Raw genomic sequence first — 15,082 nt, 5'->3', positions numbered from 1 at the left:
TGAAACAAACCTGTTGGACTTTAACCTGGTGTTGTAAGACTTCTTACTGTGCTCACCCCAGTCCAACGCCGGCATCTCCACATCATGACTTTAAAGACAGTTAAGTGATTTCCAATCACCCCCCCCCCCCTCCCCTTCGCGCTTGAGTGATTTTGAACTGCTCAGATGGAAATTAACAACACTTGCTGGGCTCTTCTTCAAGTGACTGAGACTTAATAGAGGTATTCAAAATCATCCGAGGTTTAAATAAAGCAGATAGGAAGCAGCCATCTCCAGCAACAGACAACAAGAGGACACAGAATGAAGATAATTGGCCGAAGAGACAAAGCAAAGGAGGGGAACGACTTTTACACAGTGAGTTGTTTTGATCTGGAACGCACTGCCTGAAAATGTAGTGGGGGCAGATTTAATAATAACTGTCAAAAAGGAATTGGATGGATACGTCAAAAGGAAAGATTTACAGCGCTGTGGGGCAACAGTGGAGCTCATTGAACAGCACCATCAAGCAGTCAGCACGCGTGAGATCAATGGTTTCCTTCTCATTTGTGTGTGTGTGTGGGGGGAGGTAAGGTGCTGTTTTCAGCTGCAATGTCCGACATGATCAAATAATCAGCAGCCACCCCCCCACCTAGGTTGAAACAAGGATAATGACCGTTTCAGCAAGATAGCTGCGTCTGCCCACAAGAGTCAGCATGGTTAGGATGGTTGAAAACCAGAATGCAGTAAAATGCAGGGGACTGATATGAAACAGTGCATACAGGATGTAGTAATTCCTCAGAATCATCTCCAGATTCCTTCTGGATAAACTTTGTCTGAATTTCATCACTACATCAAACATACTGAACCCACAGGATGTCAAAATCCACAGTTCTAGCAGCTGCTGGTGAAAAACCTGACCAAAACCACAATAAACCTGCTCATAAACTGAAACAGTATATATTATAAATGATAACAGATACCAGAGAGTGATTTCAAAGCAGCAATCTAATCTCAGGTTCTGAGAAAAGCTATAAAATGTTGAGCCTTTCTCCTGTGGTTTACGATGTCATCTGATCTCCTTGATTAGATTACAGTCTTGTAATCACTGCCCTGTATCTATTATTTTATATTCGTCATCAGGTCACAATCATTTTGACACAAGTGATATGGGTAATTGTACTCGCGACCAATACAAACCCACTATAATTACCCCCAGTGTTACGAATATACCTGTGATCCTGAGGGTGTGCTGCAAAGCAAACAGTTCAAAATCCAAGTGTCAAGTTCTAGTGAAATCCCACTGTACAGAATCCCAATGGATCAAACCCCTTCCCATTCACTCCTACTGTACAGAATGCCAATGAATCAAACTCCTTCCCATTCACTCCGATTGTACAGAATCCCAATGGATCAAACCCCTCCCCATTCACTCCTACTGTACAGAATGCCAATGGATCAAACTCCTTCCCATTCACTCCGATTGTACAGAATCCCAATGGATCAAACCCCTTCCCATTCACTCCTATTGTACAGAATGCCAATGGATCAAACTCCTTCCCATTCATTCCCATTGTACACAATCCCAATGGATCAAACCCCTTCCTATTCACTCCTATTGTACAGAATCCCAATGGATCAAACTCCGTCCCATTCATTCCCATTGTACAGAATCCCAATGGATCAAACTCTTCCCATTCATTCCCACTATACAGAATGGCAATGGATCAAACTCTTCCCATTCATTCCCACTATACAGAATGGCAATGGATCAAACTCCGTCCCATTCATTCCCATTGTACAGAATCCCAATGGATCAAACTCTTCCCATTCATTCCCACTATACAGAATGGCAATGGATCAAACTCCTTCCCATTCATTTCCATTGTACAGAATGCCGATGGGTCAAACCCCTTCTCATTCATTCCCATTGTACAGAATGCCGATGGATCAAACAACTTCCTATTTTCTGCAGCATAGAATTCCAATGTATTTGATTCCTTCGCATTCACTCCCTTTGTACAGAATCCCAATGGATCAAACCCCTTCTCAATTATTCCAATTGTACAGAATGCCAATGGATCAAACCCCTTCCCATTCATTCCCATTGTACAGAATGCCGATGGGTCAAACCCCTTCCCATTCTTTCGCATTGTACAGAATGCCAATGGATCAAACCCCTTCCTATTCACTCCTATTGTACAGAATACTGATGGGTCAAACCCCTTCTCATTCATTCCCATTGTACAGAATGCCGATGGATCAAACAACTTCCTATTTTCTGCAGCATAGAATTCCAATGTATTTGATTCCTTCGCATTCACTCCCTTTGTACAGAAATCCCACAGGAACAACCCTTTTCCCAATCAACTCCCACTGGGATTAGATATTGAAAATCACAATTGTTGGGGATGCACTTTGCCATGTCCACAACTGAACGCATAACTATCAGAATCTGTAAGGTTTGCACAATGCCTGCTATGGTAGAATATCCATGTGAAAATTGGTCTCTGTGCCATTCTGGCGGCTGCAGTGAGTGTGTGGTAAGTGGAGCGCTTAAACACAGCTCCAGCTGACAGGCCCTTTAGCTCTAACTCCGGCCACAGCAGTTACAATGTTCACTCGGCCAGGAATTGCTCTAAATTCGCGCCGGCAGAGTACTGTCCCGTGTGTCTGTCTTGACTCGCTTTCCAAATAGCGTCCCCTACGGGAACGCAAATGGCACGCTATTCAGTCCCGGCGACAACACTCTCCCAACCAGAGAATCCAGCCCCCTTTCTTTTCACAGACGCTGGCCGACTTGATTGTTTTTCCACTTAGATTCCGAGCTTCCAGTATTTACAGCGGAACGCAGTGACTGGTCAGGAAAACAAGAGGTCACTTTTGTAGCTGTGACATTTTAAACGGCTCCAGATCAGAACACCGTTCCGATGGACTTGGCTCTTGATGGATGGAAAGCTCAATGGCGTGATTATTTGGTTCATTGAATTATTGGTTATTCATTAATTTTCACAAAAAATGTTTTTTTTAAAATAAATTTTGAGTGCCCAATTATGCTTTTTTTCCAATTAAGGGGCAATTTAGCGTGACCAATCCACTTAGCTTGCACATCTTTGGGTTGTGGGGGTGAGACCCACGCAGACACAGAGAATGTGCAAACTCCACACGGACAGTCACCCAGAGCCGGTATCGAACCCAGGTCATCGGCGGCATGAGGTAGCAGTGCTAACCACTGCGCCACCATGCCACCCACTAATTTTCACCAAAAAAATGTTAGTTTTACACAACCTCTCATAGGAAATGAATGATTTGCGATGAACACCGATGGGAATGGATTTAAATGTGGCTCATGACACTATTCCGAGGAAGAGCAGAGAGTTTCTCTCGGTGTCCTGACCCATATTTATCCCTCAACCCATATTACATGGACAGATTATCCGATCATTACCATGTTGATGCATGCGGGATCCTGCTGTGCACAGATTGACTGCCACATTTTCTACATGACGACAGTGACTATACTTCAAAAAGTACTTAACTGGCTCAGAAGTACTTTGGACATCTTTTGGTTTTGAAAGGTGCTATAGAAATTCAAGCTTTTCTCTGACTCGGCTTGCTTTATGTTGGACCTAGTTAGTGTCCTAGTTTAGATTGTGATTGGAATCTGGTGGGACGTTTTGGTAAAAGCATGTACGCCATGGGCTGTTTGATTGATTGATTTGATTTATTGTCATATGTACCGAAGTACAGTGAAAAGTATTTTTCTGTGGCCGAGGGAACGTACACAGAACGTACACAGTAGACACAAGAATAATCAACAGAGAACATTGACAAATGGTACATCAACAAATAGTGATTGGTTACAGTGCAGAACAAGGGGCCAAACAATGCATGAGCAAGAGCAGCATAGGGCGTCGTGAATAGTGTTCTTACAGAGATCAGTCTGAGGGGGAGTCGTTGAGGAGTCTTGTAGCTGTGGGGAAGAAGCTGCTCCTATGTCTGGATGTGTGGGTCTTCAAACTACTGTACCTTCTGCCTGATGGAAGGATCTGGAAGAGGGCAAAGCCTGTGTGGGAGGGGTCTCTGATAATGCTGGGTCACTGTCTGTGCGGAGTCTGCACGTTCTCCCCGTGTCTGCGTGTATTATGAATGCAAGTTCGTATTTTAATAATAATATTTTTATTATTGTCACAAATAGGCTTACATTAACACTGCAATTAAGTTACTGTGAAAAGCCCCTAGTCGCCACATTCAGGTGCCTGTTCGGGTACACAGAGGGAGAATTCAGAATGTCCAATTCGCCTAACAAGCATGTTTTTCGGGACTTGTGGGAGGAAACCGGAGCACCCGGAGGAAACCCACACAGACACGGGGAGAAAGGTCAAGCAGCATGCCTTAATGACTATCGTCAAGTGGCTCTGACATCCATCATCATGAAATGCTTTGAAAGGTTAGTCATGGCACGAATCAACTCCAGCCTCCCGGATAGCCTTGATCCACTACAGTTCGCCTACCGCTGCAACAGGTCCACAGCAGACACCATCTCCAAGGCCCTGCACTCTACCCTGGAACACCTCGATAACAAAGACACCTGTGTCAGACTCCTATTTAGCGACTACAGCTCAGCCTTCAACGCCATCGTTCCTACGAAACCCATCTCCAAACCCCGTAGCCTTGGCCTCGGCTACTCCCTCTGCGACTGGATCCTGTACTTTCTAACCCAGAGGCCACAATCAGTAAAGATAGGCAACAACACCTCCTCTACGATCATCCTCAGCACCGGTGCCCCACAAGGCTGTGTCTTCAGCCCCCTACTATACTCCTTATACACCTGTGACTGTGTGGCCAAATTCCCCTCTAACTCAATTTTCAAATTTGCTGATGACACCACCGTAGTGGGTCGGATTTCAAACAATGACGAGACAGAGTACAGGAACGAGATAGAGAATCTGGTGAACTGGTGCGATGACAATAATCTCTCCCTCAATGTCAACAAAACATGGGAGATTGTCATCGACTTCAGGAAGTGTAGTGGAGAACATGTCCCTGTCTACATCAATGAGAACGAAGTAGAAAGGGCCGAGAGCTTCAGGTTTTTAGGTGTACAGATCACCAACAGCCTGTCCTGGTCCCCCCATGCCGACACTATAGTTAAGAAAGCCCACCAACGACTCTACTTTCTCAGAAGACTAAGGAAATTTGGCACGTCAGCTGCAACCCTCACCAACTTCTACAGATGCAGCATAGAAAGCATTCTTTCTGGTTGTATCACAGCTTGGTATGGAGCCTGCTCTGCCCAACACCGCAGGAAACTACAAAAGGCCGTGAATGTAGCCCAGTCCATCACGCAAACCAGCTTCCCATCTATTGACTCGATCTATAATTCCCGCTGCCTCAGAAAGGCAGCCAGCATAATTAAGGACCCCACGCACCCCGGACATGCTCTCTTCCACCTTCCGTCAGGTAAAAGATACAAAAGTTTGAGATCACGCACCAACCGACTCAAGAACAGCTTCTTCCCTCCTGCCACCAGACTTTTGAATGGACCTACCTCGTATTAAGTTGATCTTTTCTCTACACCTTGCTATAACTGTAACATTATATTCTGCAGTCTCTCCTTCCTTCACTATGTACGGTATGCATTGTTTGTACAGCATGCAAGAAACAAAACTTTTCACTGTATACTAATACATGTGACAATAATAAATCAAATCAAATCAAATCTTGTTTCAGGGCAAAAGGTCCTGTTCACGGCACCATCAAATACCAGCCTGTAGATCAAAGTGACAGAATCAAAGCATTCGCTCTTCAGAACCACCCAGCAAGTCCAAACGGCATGTTCCTCACAGCGCATGGACACTTAGAACTAAGGGAATGGCATGGATTGAGGCCAAAGAGCTATCAACAATCGAGCCAAAAGCAAATGAACTGTGACCTGCTATTGGTGTTTGACCCTAAACTATTCAGTCCAGTGAATGAGGAATTTTCCACTTTGCCATTGAATTCTTTCTTTTTTAAAAATAAATTTAGAGTACCCAATTCATTTTTTCCAATTAAGGGGCAATTTAGCGTGTTCAATCCACCTACCCTGCACATCTTGGGGTGTTGGGGCAAAACCCACGCAAACACGGGGAGAATGTACAAACTCCACACGGACTGTGACCCAGAGCCGGGATCGAACTCGGGACCTCAGCGCCGTGAGGCTGCAGGGCTAACCCACTGCGCCATCGTGCTGCCCTCCATTGAATTCTTTCTTAATAATAATAATCTTTATTAGTGCCACAAGTAGACTTATATTAACACTGCAATGACGTTACAGTGAAAATCCCCTAGTCGCCACATTCCGGCGCCTGTTCGGGTACACAGAGGGAGAATTCACAATGTCCAATTCACCTAACCAGCACCGTCTTTCGGGACTTGTGGGAGGAAACCGGAGCACCTGGAGGAAACCCACGCAAACACGGGGAGAATGCGCAAACTCCACACAGACAGTGATCCAAGCCGGGAATCGAATCCAGGACCCTGGCGCTGTGAAGCAACTGTGCTAACCACTGTGCTTTCTTATTTAGGACCATTATAAGTGCATTTTAATGATGGCTTTATATGCAATGCCAACTTGAATTTCTATAGTGCACAAAAGGTAGAAGATGGGTAAGAGGGTTAACTGGAAAAGCAGAGATCGGCGGTGGGATTTACAAGCGCGGATGAGGAAGTTTTCAAAAGCTGGGAAGTAAGTGACGAGGTAGAGGGAACTGGGCTCCAAGTTCGAGAAGGCCAGAGTGTTGTTGGTTGAACGAGTCGTCAACAATGGCCAAGTAGAGTTGCCAGGAGGCCAGATCAGTCCAATTTCAGAGGGACAAAGGATATGTAGAGAGTTGCCAGGCTAGATTAGATCTATATACAAGCAAATTACTGCAGATGCTGGAAAATCTCAGCAGGTCTGGCAGCATTTGTAGGGAGAAAAAAGTGCTAACGTTTTGAGTCAAGATGACCCTTTGTCAAAGCTAAAAGACAGAGAAAGTGGGAAATATTTATACTGTGGAGTAAGAACGAAAGATGAGTCACAGCCACAGAAACCTAGGGAAATTGGGCGCTAATAGCCACAGAAACCAAGGGCAAAGAGTGCTAATGGCAGTCCCCAGAGAGAACAAAAGGTGTGAAAGGACAAACAGCAGATAAACTAACATCAGAGGGTAAACTGTGATAGATGTAGATGTGGGGAAGGGGAAGTGGGGAAGCAAAGGGGGAAAAGGGTAAGGAAAGTGGGTAAGATGGGGGTAAATATATATAAGGAAAGACAAGAAAGAAAGAAAGAAATGGTAAAAGACAGTTAAAATGAAATGGAATGAAAACAAATGGGTCGAGGTGGGGTAGAGCTAATCATCTGAAGTTGTCGAATTTGATGTTGAGACCAGAAGGCTGTAGCGTGCCTAACTAGAAGATGAGAAGTTGTTCCTCTAGATTGCATTGAGCTTCACTGGAACATTACAGCAGGCCAAGGACAGACATGTGGGCATGGGGGCAGGGTCTTGTGTTAAAATGGCAAGCAACAGGAAGGTCAGGGACCTGAATCCGCACAGACCAGAGATGCTCAGCAAAGCGATCACCCAGTCTGCGTTTGGTCTCTCCGATATAGAGGAGACCACATTGGGAGCAGCGAATGCAATAGACCAGATTGAAAGAGGTGCAAGTGAAACGCTGCTTAACCTGGAATGAGTGTTTTGGGCCTGGGATGTTAAGCATGGAAGAGGTAAAGGGGCAGGTGTTACACCTTCTGCGATTGCATGGGAAGGTGCCATGGGTGATTTGAGAGTTACTGGGTATGGTGGAGGAGTGGACTAGATTATCTTGGAGGGAACGGTCTCTGCGGAATGCTGACAGAGGGAGTGAAGGGAAGATGTGTTTGGTGGTGGCATCACGCTGGAGTTGGCGAAAATGACGGTGGATTATGCTTTGCATGCGGAGGCTGGTGGGGTGAAATGTGAGAATGAGGGGGACTCTATCCTTGTTCTGGGAGGGAGCGGAGGGCGAGGGTAGTGGCGCAGGAGATGGACCGCATGCTGTTGAGGGCCCTGTCAACAACTGAAATGAAATGAAATGAAAATCGCTTATTGTCACGAATAGGCTTCAATGAAGTTACTGTGAAAAGCCCCTAGTCGCCACATTCCGGCGCCTGTCCGGAGAGGCTAGTACGGGAATCGAACCGTGCTGCTGGCCTGCTTGGTCTGCTTTAAAAGCCAGCGATTTAGCCTTGTGAGCTAAACCAGCCCCCGTAGGTGGGAACTGTAGGTGGGAAATCACGATTGAGGAAGAAGGAACACATTTTCGAGTCACCATTTTGGAAAGTGGCATCATGGAGTGAGAGCTTGGAGCTGAAGTAGAAGGACAGCGGCCGGAGGGTGTTCATGGTCGGGTGAAATCATGGAAGGATTTAAAAGGCAAGGCAAGAATTTTTAATTTCAGAATGGACATCGCGCAACAATCACCAGGCAGGAATGTTCCCTTCCAGTCAGGGAACACTTCAGCAGTCAAGGGCATTCAGCCTCTGATCTGAAGGTAACCATTCTCCAAGGCGGCCTTCAGGACGCGCGACAACACAGAAGCACCGAGGAGAAACTGATAGCCAACATAGAACATAGAACAGTACAGCACAGAACAGGCCCTTCGGCCCTCGATGTTGTGCCGAGCAATGATCACCTACTTAAACCCACGTAACCCGTATACCCGTAACCCAACAATCCCCCCATTAACCTTACACTACGGGCAATTTAGCATGGCCAATCCACCTAACCCGCACATCTTTGGACTGTGGGAGGAAACCGGAGCACCCGGAGGAAACCCACGCACACACGGGGTGGACGTGCAGACTCAACACAGACAGTGACCCAGCCGGGAATGGAACCTGGGACCCTGGAGCTGTGAAGCATTGATGCTAACCACCATGCTACCGTGAGGCCCCAAGTTCCGTATGCATGTGTTCGGCCTCAACCGGGACCTTGGATTCACGTCTCACTACATTTATCCCCGCACTATCTGGCCTGGCCTTGCGAAATCCTACCAATTGTCCTGGCGATAGACATATCACACCTCTTTAACCTGTGATTATCCCTCTCTCCAGTCGCTCCATCTGGACCTGTGAAGACTTAATTACCTGCAAAGACTCGCATTCAAAGTATCATCTTACATCATTGGTTTTGTCTATACACGCTATGTTTGTGTAACCTACCTCTCCACGCACCCGATGAAGGAGCTACGCTCCAAAAGCTAGTGATTCCAAATAAACCTGTTGGGCTTTAACCTGGTGTTGTAAGACCTCTTACTGTGCCCAACCCAGTCCAACACCGGCATCTACACATCAAGAATTTTTAAATCAACGTGCTGGAGCATGGGACCACGTAGAGGATAGCGAGGGGTGGAATTCTGCAGGGATGAGAACACGGCCAGTAGAATGTTGAAAGAGTTGAAACATTTGGATAATTGGGGCAGAGAATACAGTTGCTTTGAGGAAAGGAGGCCATGAGATAGATGGAGGGTTCAAAGTAATGAGCAACGGATTGTAGAGGCCTTCACGTAATCTGCTAAGAGTAACATGTCATGTCCGTAGGACTTGACAACCAATGCAATTGCAATCTAGACACACTCTCTCTGCCCTCAAGTGCCATCTTTAGCAGCAAAGGAGAACAATAAACATTTCTGGGACTTGGCAAATTTGTTTGAATTAGCCCTTTCATTTGTAAGATGCAGCCTGCAGCATTCCTTTAATCTTTTAGAGCCCCACAGAATATAATTTCAGGAAATGTTTTGATTGAATCTTATGCCTGCTCAGACCGACTAACAAATCTCATCACCGATCTAAACAAGACAAATCCAGGTCAATACAAATCCTTCCCAGAGGTAAAAACGGATAAACGGTGGTTGCTGAAAATCCACGATGAAAATAGAGGGTCGAAAATTCCAATCAATCCCACTGGTAGAGGGAGGTGAGGGACTGGAACTCGGGGAGGGAATCTTATTCTGCCTTTGATTCTGCTCCAAATGAAGTCCCATCCAAAACGCCGCAGTGTGTCAGGTGTCAATGACTCTTCAGCCCTCCATAAGGGGTTTCGTTTGCAGTCTATCCTGGACTTGGTTCACCCTTGTGGTGTTTTTTGTGTTGCTAAATTCAGGATGGTTGGCGTAGTGTTCACAAAGACCACAAAAATAGTTTTAACTTGAACAAATAAATTTATTAACACTACTAATTTGGATTCAACACACATTCCTAAATACTACACAGTTGATAATTAATATATAATCTATACTCATCTACAACTAATCTCTACACTGTAATAAACTATGATCTGCTCTTACTCACACTATATATACTTCAGTCTGTCTCGAGCTAACTCCTTCAATTCTCTCTCCCCACAAGGCTTAGCATCAATGTCTTATATACTTGTAACTGTAGCTCCGCCTAGTGGCTGATCTAGACATTTCATTGACTCTTGCCGTTCTTACATTTATGATAATACCACAACCCGCACAAGGTCTCAACTGTGCTCTTGCCAACTGAAAGGTGCCGTGTGTTCCAGGGAGGCTTTGGGAGAGATCCCAGATCTTGTCCTGACTCGGTTAATTGGGCCAGGAAGCCCCGTTTTGAAGTTGCACGTTTTCGCCCAGTTTTGTTCTGGGAAAGGTATGAATCAGTGGGTTGGGGAAGGAGCCAGTCCTGCACGCTGAAAGTCATTCCCCTGGATCCTGTGAGCCCCTACGCTCGAGTGTTGGGGGAAAGGTGTGGGTTACCCGACTTTGCAGGGTTTAATGCTCCACTCCAGAACACCATCAGGAGAATGCAATAGAACCCAGAACAGCAAAAGAAAAGGTCATTTAGCCTTACTGATTACTCCCATTCAATTCATACCTTCCCTCACGTTTTGTTTCTGTTCTACGGTAGAGAATCAATGTGCAGAGGTTACAGCGAAAAGGCAGGGAAATAGCACTAAGTCATGATGCTCGTTGGCAGAGCAGGTGCAAACACGATGGGCTGAATGGACTCCTTCTGCTCCATAAAGATTCTGTGATCAAGATTAAACAAATTACTTTATATTCCAGCACTCCCAGGGCACTCCAGGAATATAAATAGGGTAAGTTATTTCGAAAGCAACAACATGGAAAATCTCCAAATCAAATTCCTTCCTGAAGGAAAGGCAGACAGTTCTATTAATAGCTCTTCAACCCCTCATGAACAGACACGCTCTGATATTGAGGGCTTCTTTTTTTTTAATAAATTTAGAAGTACCCAATTATTTTCTTTTCCAGTAAAGGGGCAATTTAGCATGGCCAATCCACCTAGCCTGCACATCTTTGGGTTGTGGGGGTCAGACCCATGCTGACACGGACAGAATGTGCAAACTCCACACGGACAATGACCTGCGGGCCGGGATCGAACACGGGTCCTCCGCGCTGTGAGGCAGTAGTGCTAACCACTGTGCCACCCATTGATGGCTTCCTATCTAATTCTAACATTTCCTGCTGGGCTGATTAGTTTGAACTCCTTGAGTTGAGGCTGGTTTGATTTCTCCCCGTGTACCAGGGTTGGTCTAGGTAATACGAAGCTTTGAATGAGATACATTTGCTGGTGTTTTGTTTCTTGCTTCCCTCCTGCCATCTGACAGTTTGAATATTACTTTCTCCTTTAAGGTATTTTTGTTTTCCCTTCCTCCCACTGAGCACGCTCTTGCCAAAAGCATAGGCAGAAGGTCACTGTTCATTCTCTCCCACAGCCTCTGCCAATACTTCTCCTCAACCAGGATGCGAAGGAGAGGTGGCTCGAGGTAATACTCCTTCCATTTTGATCACTTCCTCTGCCCCGGGGAACTAGATTGGGAACTCAACCAGTTATCTCCAGTTATGCTGAGAGAACAATTTCAGTGTGAAGGATGTTGATCTTAAGATTCCCAAATCACAGACCAAAAACGCCTTGGCTAAAATCCAGCTTGGATTCAGATTAAAGACGAGCTGTTATTTTTTTTCCATGTGTTGCGCGTACTGCAAACAGCAAAGGTCACACTGACTTGACCAACAATGCAATGATGTCACCACATGGCCAACCAAGCCTGATGATGCACAATTCTTTTGTTTTCTTTACTTTCTTGCCAGTCTTCTCTCTCTCTCTCTCTCCCTCATCTTCTCGAGGCGTTAAGTCCTTGCCGGGGCTCCATCCTGTTAGAGTTTCCTGCCTGTCTGCTGTTTACCTCGCCCAATGGCCGCCTTTATGGTTGAGTCTCAACAGCGACCGTCGAAGGACAATTTGCAATGGAAAGAAAGCTTTGCAAATTTATAGCACCTTTCGGAACCTCAGGACTTCTCCATGTGCTTCACAAGCAATGAAGTTCCTTTGAAGTGTAGTCAATGTTGTGACGCAGGGAGCATGGTGGACAATTTGTATAGAGCAAGCTCCCACCAATAGAAACACGATGATGGACAGATAATCTGTTTTAAAGATGTTGATTGAAGGACCAATATTGGCCAGGACATTGAGGAGAACGCCCCTTCTCTTCTCTAAAATGGTGCCACGGGATCTTTCACATCTACCCAAGCAGAATTTCCATTTAACTTCTCATCCTAAAGGCAGCACCTTGAAGAGGGCAAAGCTCCCTGTCTATCCTGCTGCACTGTCGACCTGGATTTTTATTCCCAGGGCCCGGAATGCAGCTGGAATTTTCCAGGCCCCGCCTCGCAGCAGGATCTTCCAGTCGATGGCCATTTGCACAGCTCCCCCAGTCCAGCGCCAGGCAAGGGTCAACTTCAGTGGGACAGGAAGGTCGCACCAGTGGGAAGGGCTGGAAAATCCTACCCTGGGCCTCGAACCTTGTGACTCAGAGGTGAGAAGGCTACGCACTGAGTCACGGGTGCCACGCTTCAGCATTTGGGACGGGGTGGGGTGGGGTGGGGTGGGGTGGAGTGTCTTGTGAACCACTCACTCTGTGTATGTGCACACATACACACAAACACCTTGGGTGCAATTTAGTGGCCTCATCGTGCCCGACTTGGTGTTGGGACAAGGCCGTTGAATCTCGCGGGAATTGTGACGCTCAAAACGCCTCGCGGGATATAATGAAATGAAGCGAGACATCACGATCTAAATCTCATGATCCAGATCTGTGTATGTAAAGGAGCTTTTAGGCTAACTTAAATATAGGATTCTCCTGGCGTTTGGGTCCTGATGAGCAGCATGGTAGCACAGTGGTTATCACTGTCGCTTCACAGCGTCAGGGTCCCAGGTTCGATTCCCGGTTTGGGTCACTGTCTGTGTGGGTTCCCTCCGGGTGCTCCGGTTTCCTCCCACAAGCCCCGAAAGACGTGCTTGTTAGGTGAATTGGACATTCTGAATTCTCCCTCCGTGTACCCGACCAGGCGCCGGAGTGTGGCGACTAGGGGCTTTTCACAGTGACTTCATTGCAGTGTTAATGTAAGCCTACTTGTGTCAATAATAGAGATTATTATTATAACAGCCGCGCCTGGGGGACCTTGTCACGGTGCCATTCAGTACTGGTCTCCACAAACATGGACCAGTGATAATGGCACCTGTGGGCCGGGGGGGGGGGGGTTATTAGGGTTAGGGTTAGGGTTAGAGTTAGGGTTAGGGTTAGCAGCTCTCTTGAGCTGCAGCCACCGAGAAACATCCTGCTAAACACGCCCAAAACCGGACACGGATTATTTTCCATTGTATCATGCCCGTCATGTAGAATAGGAACTGTGGCTATTGATTCCGCTCCCTGGCCCCGAGGATCTGAGTGTTTCTGTAGCCAACCCACAGCTGTCTCTTCGTGTGAATTCAATTCAATCCACTTTGTCCCTTGAATTAACACTTCATTTCTTCATATCTTTTCCCCTGCTGCATTCCTAACCCTGCCCCAGGCACGATCGCCACGGACAGAGGGAGTCAATCCATCCAAATGCCACTCGTACCCAGCTATGGATCTCTGAGTGAAAGAGCATCTGGAGAGAATCAGCAACGCTCGTTCGGGAGAATCCCTGACCTGCATTTTCTGATTGCTCGCCACGGTATTAGGAGCTCACTGTGTGGGGTATAACGAAACATGATACCCTGGCCCACTGCTCTGTGGTATGCATTGAACGTGACATCTCTTGTGTTGAATGCACCCATTGACTGACCAGCCTGAATTATCAGCTCCTATCCTGAAGAGGGCTTTAGCCTGTGACTTTCTACTTCATTGACGTGGCTGCTGTAATTGAGCCAAGCTGACACTAGGACTAGCTGGACTGGGGCACAATCGGGAATCTAGAATCGTTTGTACCACATCACAAGATGCTTTTACCCACAGGCTTGATCCGCACCCCGTCCACATTCAAACCCGCCACCACTACGCACAGTGGCAGCCGTGTGGACCACCTGCAAGATGCACAGCAGGTACTCATCAAGGCTCCTTAAGCAGCACCGTCCAAACCAACGACCACTACCATCTGGAAGGTCAAGGGCAGCACAAACATGGGAACCCCAGCACCTGGAGGTTCCTCTCCAAGCCACTCACCACCCAGTCCTTTTTCCCCTCAAAGGGTTGTTAGTGTTTGGAATTCTCTTCCCCAGAGCAGAGTGGAGGTCGCGTCACTGAATTCTCTTCCCCAGAGCACAGTGTGGTCGCGTCACTGAATTCTCTTCCCCAGAGCGCAGAGGAGGTCGCGTCACTGAATTCTCTTCCCCAGAGCGCAGTGGAGGTCGCGTCACTGAATTCTCTTCCCCAGAGCGCAGTGGAGGTCGCGTCACTGAATTCTCTTCCCCAGAGCGCAGTGGAGGTCGCGTCACTAAATTCATTCAAGGCTGAGTTAGATGATTTTTGATGGATTAGGGAGTCGAACGTTATAGGGCATCCATGCAGGTAAGTAAAGTTAAGGCCAAAGTCATACCCACCATGAATTTTACAGCAAGCTTGAGGGGCAAAATGGCCAACTCTACTCTCATTTCTTATGTTCTTGAGTGACTGTGAAATGGATACGTTTTAGACTTTACTCTCAGAGTTTTAAAGCAAGAGATGCATTTCATTTAACATCCACAAACTCTGATTTCTGGCAATAAATCATAGAATCTACAATGCAGAAGGAGGCC

General features: G+C 46.5%; 1 long non-coding RNA gene across 2 annotated transcripts in view; it reads left to right on the top strand.

Moving 5' to 3' along the window:
* LOC119974780 overlaps window positions 1-15,082 on the top strand; it is an 82,378-nt gene that overhangs the window by 18,276 nt on the left and 49,020 nt on the right. The window lies entirely within an intron of this gene.

This window comes from Scyliorhinus canicula, chromosome 12 (assembly GCF_902713615.1).
Source record: "Scyliorhinus canicula chromosome 12, sScyCan1.1, whole genome shotgun sequence".
Lineage (NCBI taxonomy): Eukaryota > Metazoa > Chordata > Chondrichthyes > Carcharhiniformes > Scyliorhinidae > Scyliorhinus > Scyliorhinus canicula.
Note: the sequence above shows the minus strand (reverse complement) of the source record. Positions and strands in the feature narration are given on the sequence as shown.